The sequence below is a fragment of the Vulpes vulpes genome, chromosome 12, assembly GCF_048418805.1.
Source record: "Vulpes vulpes isolate BD-2025 chromosome 12, VulVul3, whole genome shotgun sequence".
Classification (NCBI taxonomy): Eukaryota; Metazoa; Chordata; class Mammalia; order Carnivora; family Canidae; genus Vulpes; species Vulpes vulpes.
Window position 1 is genome coordinate 140,403,774 of NC_132791.1, and position 8,874 is coordinate 140,412,647.

General features: G+C 42.1%; 1 protein-coding gene across 1 annotated transcript in view; it reads right to left on the reverse strand.

Annotated features, from left to right (window-relative positions):
• Nucleotides 1–5,573, reverse strand: part of CDRT4 (CMT1A duplicated region transcript 4) — a 42,418-nt gene extending 36,845 nt beyond the window's left edge. Inside the window, exon 1 of the mRNA XM_072730400.1 lies at nucleotides 5,348–5,573. The gene's annotated coding sequence lies outside the window, so the exon portion shown is untranslated. The remainder of the gene's footprint in view (nucleotides 1–5,347) is intronic.
• Between the last annotated feature and the right edge of the window lie 3,301 nt (nucleotides 5,574–8,874).

Consider the following 8,874-nt stretch of genomic DNA (forward strand, 5'->3'; position numbering starts at 1 on the left):
AACAATGAGTTAAAGAACCAGAGCGACATTGAGGCATGACATCAACCCTGCCACCTGACAGCATGCAGACAGCGCTTCGGGAGGCCATGATGCTAATCACATCTGTGTCTATGTTGTTCATGGCGAAACTCCAAGTCTCAAAAAGAAAATCTATAGCCCGAGTTATTTTCCTCCCACAGGGCTTGCCTGGCCTTTGTTAGCTTTAGGGAGGTGCATTTTTCCCTCCTCTGTGGGCAGCAAATTCCCCACGAGTCAGCATGATGTGCATCTGGGCTCACCCACCGGCTTCTATTGGCTGGGAGAGAGACCAGCCAAGTGAGTGTGCAGTGCAAGCCGCTGTGTCACCCTGGTGCTCACCAGCCCAGAGATACCCATTGGCTTCCAAGGTCCCTCAGTGTACCTCGCCAGCCTGATCACTGGCCCTCCTTGTCACCCCCCAACTGGCAGGTGCTAAGCACGGTTCCTTCCTTTCATTCAGTGCAGAATGAGTTAAAGCACCCAGGTGGTTCAAGAGTTGGCTTTCAGTCACCTGTGCATGCACCCTATGCCAGGTACTGTTCTCAACTTTCTACACACTGACTGATCCAATGTTCAAAATCTGTGACATGGACCTAACATGGATGTTCTACTATTTAAATCCTTATTTCACAAATGGAGAAACTAAGACCAGAGAAGTCAAGTGAGTGGCCCATGGACACAGCTCCTCAGAAGAAGAATCAAGATGTACCAGCTCCAGAACATACTCCTTTAAGAAGGAGAAAACAGGGGACACCTTGGTGGTTCAGTCAGTTGGGCATCCAACTCTTGGTTTTTGGCTCAGGTCATGATTTCAGGGTTGTGAGATCAAGCCCCATATTGGGCTCCATGCTCAGCACAGTGTCTGCTTGATTCTATCCCTCTCCCTCTGGAGACAGAGGGACAGCCCAGCATGCCCCATAACATAGCATGTCAAGGTAGATTTCCAGAGATCCATGGCTGTGCTACAAACCACATTTATTTCACCTGAACACTTGTGGGTCCAGAATTCAAGGAAGACTCAGGTGGACAGTTGTCCAATCCATGGGGCACCAGCCAGGGCAGTGAGATGGGAGGGTCCATTTCTAAGATGACTTCTTTATTACTTGTCTGGCATTTTGATGCTCCCTAGTCTCTCCCTTCCTTTCTCTCTCTCCCCATGGTCTCTTCCTCCAGACCCATCTGTGTGGCATGGCCTCCTCACCAGCAGGGTGGTCCCAAGAGCCAGGAGGCCAGTTAAGGACTTCCCCTAGAACTAGGACAGCCTCATTTCCACCCTCTTCTATTGGCCAGAGGAGTCACAGCATTTGCCCAGATTCACAAGTGTAGGGCAACAGATCACACCTTCTGGAGCAATGACAAGGACAAATTGCAAAAGAGCATGTGAGGTGAAAGGCGTTGTCATGGCTATCTTCAGAAAACAAAGTCTGCCACAGTGGCTATGCATGGTCTCAGCCCTGGAAGTCCATTCCCAACAGTACTTTCCCCAGATGCATTCATTCTTCCACTCAATAAGTAATTCCTGAGTTGGGCTAATAACTCTTGCTAAGGACTGAATACAAAATTTTCTGGAAAATGAGAAAGTTTTAGAAACTATTTTAATATTTCCATTTTTTAAGTTGAATTTCCCATTCTCAGCTTATGTGAGCTTAAGCTCATAAAAAGCAAACCTTGCCTGTCTTAGGCAAGTTCCAGTATAATCTCATTTTAGGAAGTCTTTCCTGATCTCCCCTCCAACATATTGGTAGCTGCCACAGCACCTTGTTCACGCACTAGTAGAACAATGCTTATATCTGATTTGTAGCTGAGTTCACATCTAATGCCAGATAATGACTGTCTCCCAACCACCCTTGCAACTAGATAGCCATGAGACTAAGTTCTGCCCATGAAATGTAGATAGAAGTGGTATGTGCAACTTTCAGGAAAAGTCTCTGAAGGAGTGTACCTTTGTCCTTTCCTTTCCTCTTTCTTGCTGCCTAGAATATAGACATGATAGCTGGAGCTAGAGCAGCCATTTTGTACCATGTGATGACCTTGGAATGAAAGCCACTTGCAGCAGAACAACGAATTAAAGAGCTCAAGCTCTTGACATTGTGAAGGCTCACTCCCACTTTGGAGCCAATACATCTAGGTTCTCACATGAGATAGAAATGAACTTCTAGGGATCCCTGGGTGGCTCAGTGGTTTAGCGCCCGCCTTCGGCCCAGGGTGTGATCCTGGAGTCCCAGGATGGAGTCCCGCATCGGGCTCCCTGCATGGAGCCCGCTTCTCCTCCCTCTGCCTGTGTCTCTGCCTCTCTCTCTATGTCTCTCATAAATAAATAAATAAAATCTTTTAAAAAAAAAAAAAAGAAAGAAAGAAATGAACTTCTATCTGGCCTAAGCCACTGTTTGGGATTTCCTGCCACTCACATTTGAACCCAACCCTAGCTGATAAAACTTATATCAAGGGAGTAGGGTGGCAAAATTCAGTGCAATGTCTTCTCCACTGAACTATGTACCGAACTTCTAGCTCTTGGTGGGGAATACTAACTCTACACTATAATTCTACTTCCCAGGCAAGAAAACGGGTAAGGTCGAGTAATAACACAATGGCTTAAAACTAAATGCATCTGGTGACATTGTTTATGATGTCAAGAGTCTGCAAATGAACTCAATGCTTGCTGCTTAAAGAGGGAGAAGGGTGCTGATTAAAATATGGAATATCTATGTAATGGAAATTTTATGTCTCTGTTAGTGAATGAGGCAAATATTATACACAATGATCACAAAATTTAAAATTCAAAGCCTTAAAAAAAATTCAAAGCCTTAAAGTTCTATAACCTCAAGGGAAAGAAAGCAAAATCAAAGAAAACAGGTTATACACGAAATAGATGGGCAAAAGTGGATAACTGTAGAAGGTGGTCAATGGGCACATGAGGGTTCATTGTACTTGTGTCTCTGTTTTTGTGTGTATTGGAGACCATTCTGTAATAAGAGTGAAAACAAAAACAAAACCACAGGGTTCTGGGCTCTGTTTTCATTTTTTGTGGGGTTTTTTCACTTTTTATTTTAAAAATATTTTCAAAGGGCTGCCCTTGTGGGAAAAATAAAAAACAAAAGGATGAAAGAGGATAAATGCATATTTAGATGTTTAGATATGCACGAGTGATTGGCCTCTGGAGTGCTGCAAAATTCCAAAATTCCAATTGCAACCAAGTAGGGAAAGGCAGACCACAGGCCAAAGATGGGTCAAAGGCCATCAGGCTGGGAACAAAAATGTACACAACAAATGAGCCTACTTCATTAAGGAGTTATAGGGATGAGTGCCTGCTCAAAAGTGTTGAATTTGAAAATCTTTAAAACACAACAGTAGGTCTGAACATTGACTCAATATTTCAATCCATAAAAAAAAAAAAAAAAAAAAAAGAAGGCTCCCTTTCCCCTGGTCCTTACCCTGCACACAATTGATTGCTCCCTTCACTGTGCCCCAGGCCTTGATCATAGGTCTTTCAATGAACTTGTACTGTAGTATAGTCACTCGTGTGCCTAATGGAGTGCTGCTCTTTGAAAGATTAATGACAACAATTGTTGGCCTTTATTCAGGACTTATCAGGGGCCAGGCAATATGCCGAGAGCTTCACGTCTATTACGTCACTTGGCACTCATAGCCACCCTGAAAATTGGGTATAAATTTTAATACACATTTTTCAGAAGAGTAAACTGAGTCTCAGAAAGGTTGAATAACTTGCTTAAGGTCACACAAGTAGCAATGAAGTGTGTGGGCTGAGCTAGAATTTGAATCCAGGCAATTTGACTCCAGAACCTTGGAAGACAGGACTGTGTCCCAATCCTAGTGGGAGATTCAGTGTTAACATCTTAGTTTAAATACGGCAAAATTGAATTCCACAATAGTTTATTGGGCAATACAGCATGCAGAGTTTGCTTCCCTACTTCCATAAATGCAATGACAGGGAGAACATTTTATTACATCTTACGTGACTCATAAGAGCTACTATATTGGTCAACCTCAAAATATTAGGCTAAGTGAAAGTAGCCTATCACAGAAGATACCAACTCATATAAATGTCCGGAATAGGCAAATTCATAGAGAAAGAAAGTAGAGTAGTAGTTGCCAATGACAGGGGCAGGGGGTGGGGGATGAAACAACCGAGGACACCTCCCCAGCTAAAGGCTATGGGGTTCTTTGTTAGGGTGATGACAATGCCCTAAAAGTTGACTGTGGGGATGTTTTAGCAATCTTGCTAACATACAAAATACCATTGAGTTGTACAATTTAATCTGATGAATTGTTTGGAATGTGAGTTATATCTCAAAAAGCTGTTATTTTTTTTTAAAAAAAGGAAACTATCTTCTGAATTATCTTTCCAAATAAATGTCAAAGATTAGACAAGAAGAATAGGTAAAAGATACACGTAATAACAGATAATGATAGCCTGGACAACTGGCCAAGTAAAGAGCTATCTAGATAGAGGACAGACACATACACAGATTGAGACATGCTTCCTCTTTATTCTTTCCTTCTTGTTCTCCCTTCTGAGCCCAGCAACTCAAGAGTAATAGATCTATCCACAAATCATGGCAGTTGCTAGGTAATAAGGAAATACCAAACAGCAAAGACAGTAATAAATGCCAAACCATATAGACATAAGTCTTCCTCCTCCAGCTCCTCTGGCACTTTCTTGCCAATTCTGGTGTCTCCAGTCATTTGGACTGCTGTTGCTTCTTTTAGATGTGCACCAAAACTAGAACTTTGAATCATGTTATCAAGTTGGAACACAGGACACATCTCACCTAGTTGAGCTTTCAATTCAAGAAAGAATGCTGTAATAGAGTTATCCAGAATAGCAGGCAAACCCATCGGAATTTCTTTTATCTGTGGAACGCTTTACATAATTTACTTTGCAAGAGATCCGCATACTTAATTTCATTTTTCATTGGCGACTGTGAATCTAAGTTCTCGCTCCCAGAAGAAACTCTGGAACTACCCAGGGTGCTGGCAGTGGGAATGGGAGATGAGGCAGGAGAAAGAACAAATTCTCTGAATCAACAGTCTTGGAGCACTGAGAGGTTAGGGCCCCTGCATCAAAATGGCCTCCACTGGGGGCCCTTCCTGACCCATCAGTGAGGTACATGTACCATGTCACTCCTCAGCTCCCAGAACCAAGCAGGAGGAGAAAGGACTCAAGTTCCTCATAAGGGGTTGGAAGCATGAAAGTGAAAGCAAAATCTTACCTGTAAAAGGGACTAAGCCCACTACGACCCGATTTATATCATAGGATTTCCCTATAAGCCAAGTAGGTGGTATCAGCGTGACGCTCCACGATCCTCACCTTTTGCAGCTACATCAGCAATATGCAAGCTGTTCCCTCCATCTGGAATGCTGTCTCCTTCTCTACTTTGCAAAGTTCTACCCACCATTCAAGACCTCTGTGAGGCCTTCTCTGATCCTTCCAGGCAAAGCTTGCCACTCCTCCTTTGGACCTCCCCTAACATGCAGTTCATACTTAGCTCATTGTAATATTGTTGGCTCTTCACATCTGTTTACTCCAGTGGGTCAGTGGCTTGTGGAGGGTAGCAACCGTGTTTTAGTTACTGCTGTATCCAAGACATAAAGGGCGGGCAACGTGCCTGCCCCACCTCCCATGTGTATTATTGAATGATTTTTTTTTTAGAAGTCCCATAGTTAATTAAAATAGTGCAAGTATATTACACTACACTCTTAGCATATTGAAAAGCATTACTTTTTATTAAAACTTTTTTTTAGAGGTTTTCAGTTTAAACAAGATTGAGAAGGTGATACAGAGATTTCCCATATACCGCCTGCCCCCACACATGCATAATCTCCCCTATGATCATATCCCCCACCAGAGTGGTACATGTTACAATTGATGAACCCATATTGACACATCATCATAACCCAAAGTCCATAGTTTCTCGTAGGGTTCACTCCTGGTATCGTATATTCTGTGGGTTTGGACAATGTCTGACATACGTCTATTATTATAATATTATACAGAATATTTCCCTGCCTTAAAAATCCACCGTGCTCTACATATTTGTCTCCCTTCTCCCTCCCCTGTCAAACATCGATTTTTTATTGTCTCCATGGTTTTGCTTTTCCCATAAAATCATATGGTTGGAATCACACAGTATGCACCTTTTTCAGATTCTTTCACTCATAATTAAAATGCATTTATGGTCCTTCCATGTCTTTTCATGGCCAGATAGCTCATTTCTTTTTATTTTTTTTAAGATTTTATTTATTTATTCATGACAGAGAGAGAGAGAGACAGGCAGAGGGAGAAGCAGGCTCCGTGCAGGGAGCCCGACATGGGACTCGATCCCAGGTCTCCAGGATCACACCCTGGGCTGAAGGTGGTGCTAAACCGCTGGGTGCCCTGGGCTGCCCTTTTTTAACGCTAATAATATTCCATTGTCTGAATGTACCACAGTTTATTTATCTATTTATCTACTGAAACACATCTTGCATGCTTCCAAGTTTGGGCAATTATAAATAAGGCAACTACAGGCATCTGTGTACAGCTTTTTGTGTGGACATGGGTTTCCATTCACCTGGATCAATACCAAGGAAAACAGTCGCTGGATCATATAGTAAGAGTGTGTTTCATTTTGTAAGAAACTGCCAACTGTCTTCCAAAGTGGCTGCACTCCCACCGTCAATGTTGCTCTACATCATCACCAGCATGTGGTGTCATTGGTGTTCCAGATTTTGGCCATTCTAATAGGTATGTAGTGGCAGATATCCCACTGTTTAAATTTGCAATTCCCCAATGACCCATAATGTGGAGCATAAAAACGTTACACTTTCAATGTGAGCATCCAAGATATCACAGAGAGTTTGGAAACTTGTCATTTCTGCATCTTACGATTCTAGGAACTCTGGAGTGGCCTGTGGCTCTCTTGACCTCCAACAGACCCCGGGCACACATCAAAAGTCCTACGCAGAAAGTATCAGGGAAGTGACTGCTGATAAATTGCTACTTCGTTGCCAAATTCCTTTAAGATGGATCAGTGCCAGGAGATGGTGGCTTTTTCTATAGGAGACAAACTGGATATCTTTCCATTTCCTTTCTAGCCCTAGATTATAGGATGCTGGGTGCCTATAATAATCCCAAAAGGCGTGTCCCTGCCTACTGACCTGGCACAACAGTGGTCTACTTCCTGGCATATTTTTCCCCTAGCAACTGATGACCTAGAAGCCCCAGGCACAAAGCATTCCTGTTCCAGGCACCTCCTACTAACCTAGGAGCCTTAGGAAGCTCCTTCTCCTTCTCAAAGCACACGATTTCTTCATTATAAAAGAAAGATCATAATAACACTTGCCCTCTTCATATTGCAAGGATGCTTTGAGTATTAAAGAATGGATTTGGAAATGTTCCTAAACTGTTCAAGGACCACGCACATGTAAGAATTTTGCTCTCAGCTTCTTCTTTATAAGCGGATTAGCCAGGCTTGATATGGGGAATAGCTCCATTTACAAGCAGAAAACATTTGACATAGAGTATACTCACCATCATATGGAGCAAGAGCGGAATAATGCACACAGTAAAAGGCAAACCTAACCTTATTGTGTAGCAGGACAACCTTTTTTAATCTAATGCTTCTTTTGAAAAATGAAAATAGAAATTTTTCATATTATTTGGAGTTTCAAATACATAAATATCAGAAATTAAATATCATGATTCCAATATGATCCTCTACCCACTCTCCCAGGCTGCAAGGTGCTCTTGGGGTTATTAGCTCTTCCCAAATGGGGAATTTATAATAATAGCTAAAATATAATGAAAATTTATAATGTGCCAGGCCTGATCTAAACATTTTATAAGTGCTTATTTAGTAACTAACAGCAACTTCATAAGATATGTGCTCCATTTTACAGGTGAAGAGTCTGAAGCACAGAAAGTGTACATAATTTGCTTCCAGACACAACTAGAGAGTGGCAGAGCCAGACTTTGAGTCCCCAAATTCTATAGGTTTAATCAATTCCCCCTAACATAGCACTGATCATTTGGATTAATTTCAGTTTGGTTTTCATTCAACAATGGATTAACCTTTTGGAGTATCTGTAGATTGAAGTTCTGCAATAGGAAGCCCTCTTGGTCATAGCATAGCTGCTCTCGGGGCATTGGTTCTTAGACGCCCCCTACTGGTACCCACTCCAAACCCCATAGAGGCGTCTTGTGTCATCTCTAAACAACCCCATGAAATTGGTTTTCTTTTTCAATGTTCTTAGAAAAGGAAACTGAGTCCAGTGGGCCTTACCCTAAACAATGCAGCTATGAAACAGCCAGACTGACACCCAAATCTAGGGGTCCTCTGGGGTCCAGTCTTTCTTGCCTTACCTCACCCACATCCCAAAGAGCGCTTTTAGATTTCCCAGGGCCATCCAGATACTTTTCAGTCTCCTGTGAGAAGACACTCTGAATTCTCATTTCCTGGGACAGAGTAGAGGTCATTTCCATTTTCCTGAGAGGCTAGCCTGAAAGCTCGAAAGACTTTTCCAATAAAAATTCAAAACACTCTGTGTTTGATGCATTTGATGTAGTACATTTAACAATTAAAAATTTTTTCTTCAAAAAAAAAATTTTTTTTCTTCACGATGGAGCTAAAATCTGCTAAGCATAAAAGGATAAAGGCTTTCATGATATATGTTGGTTCAAGGTACAGAAAGTACCTGCAGATATATTAAGATTATAAGGACAACAGCAGCCAAAAATTGCAACTAAAAATTAGACTGCTGCTGGACTTTGTGTCTTTTTGGAAGAGGGTCTAGACGACATAAAATCCTGAAGAACTCTGAGAGGAGGTGGTAGGCACATGGGCGTGGTCTACAAGG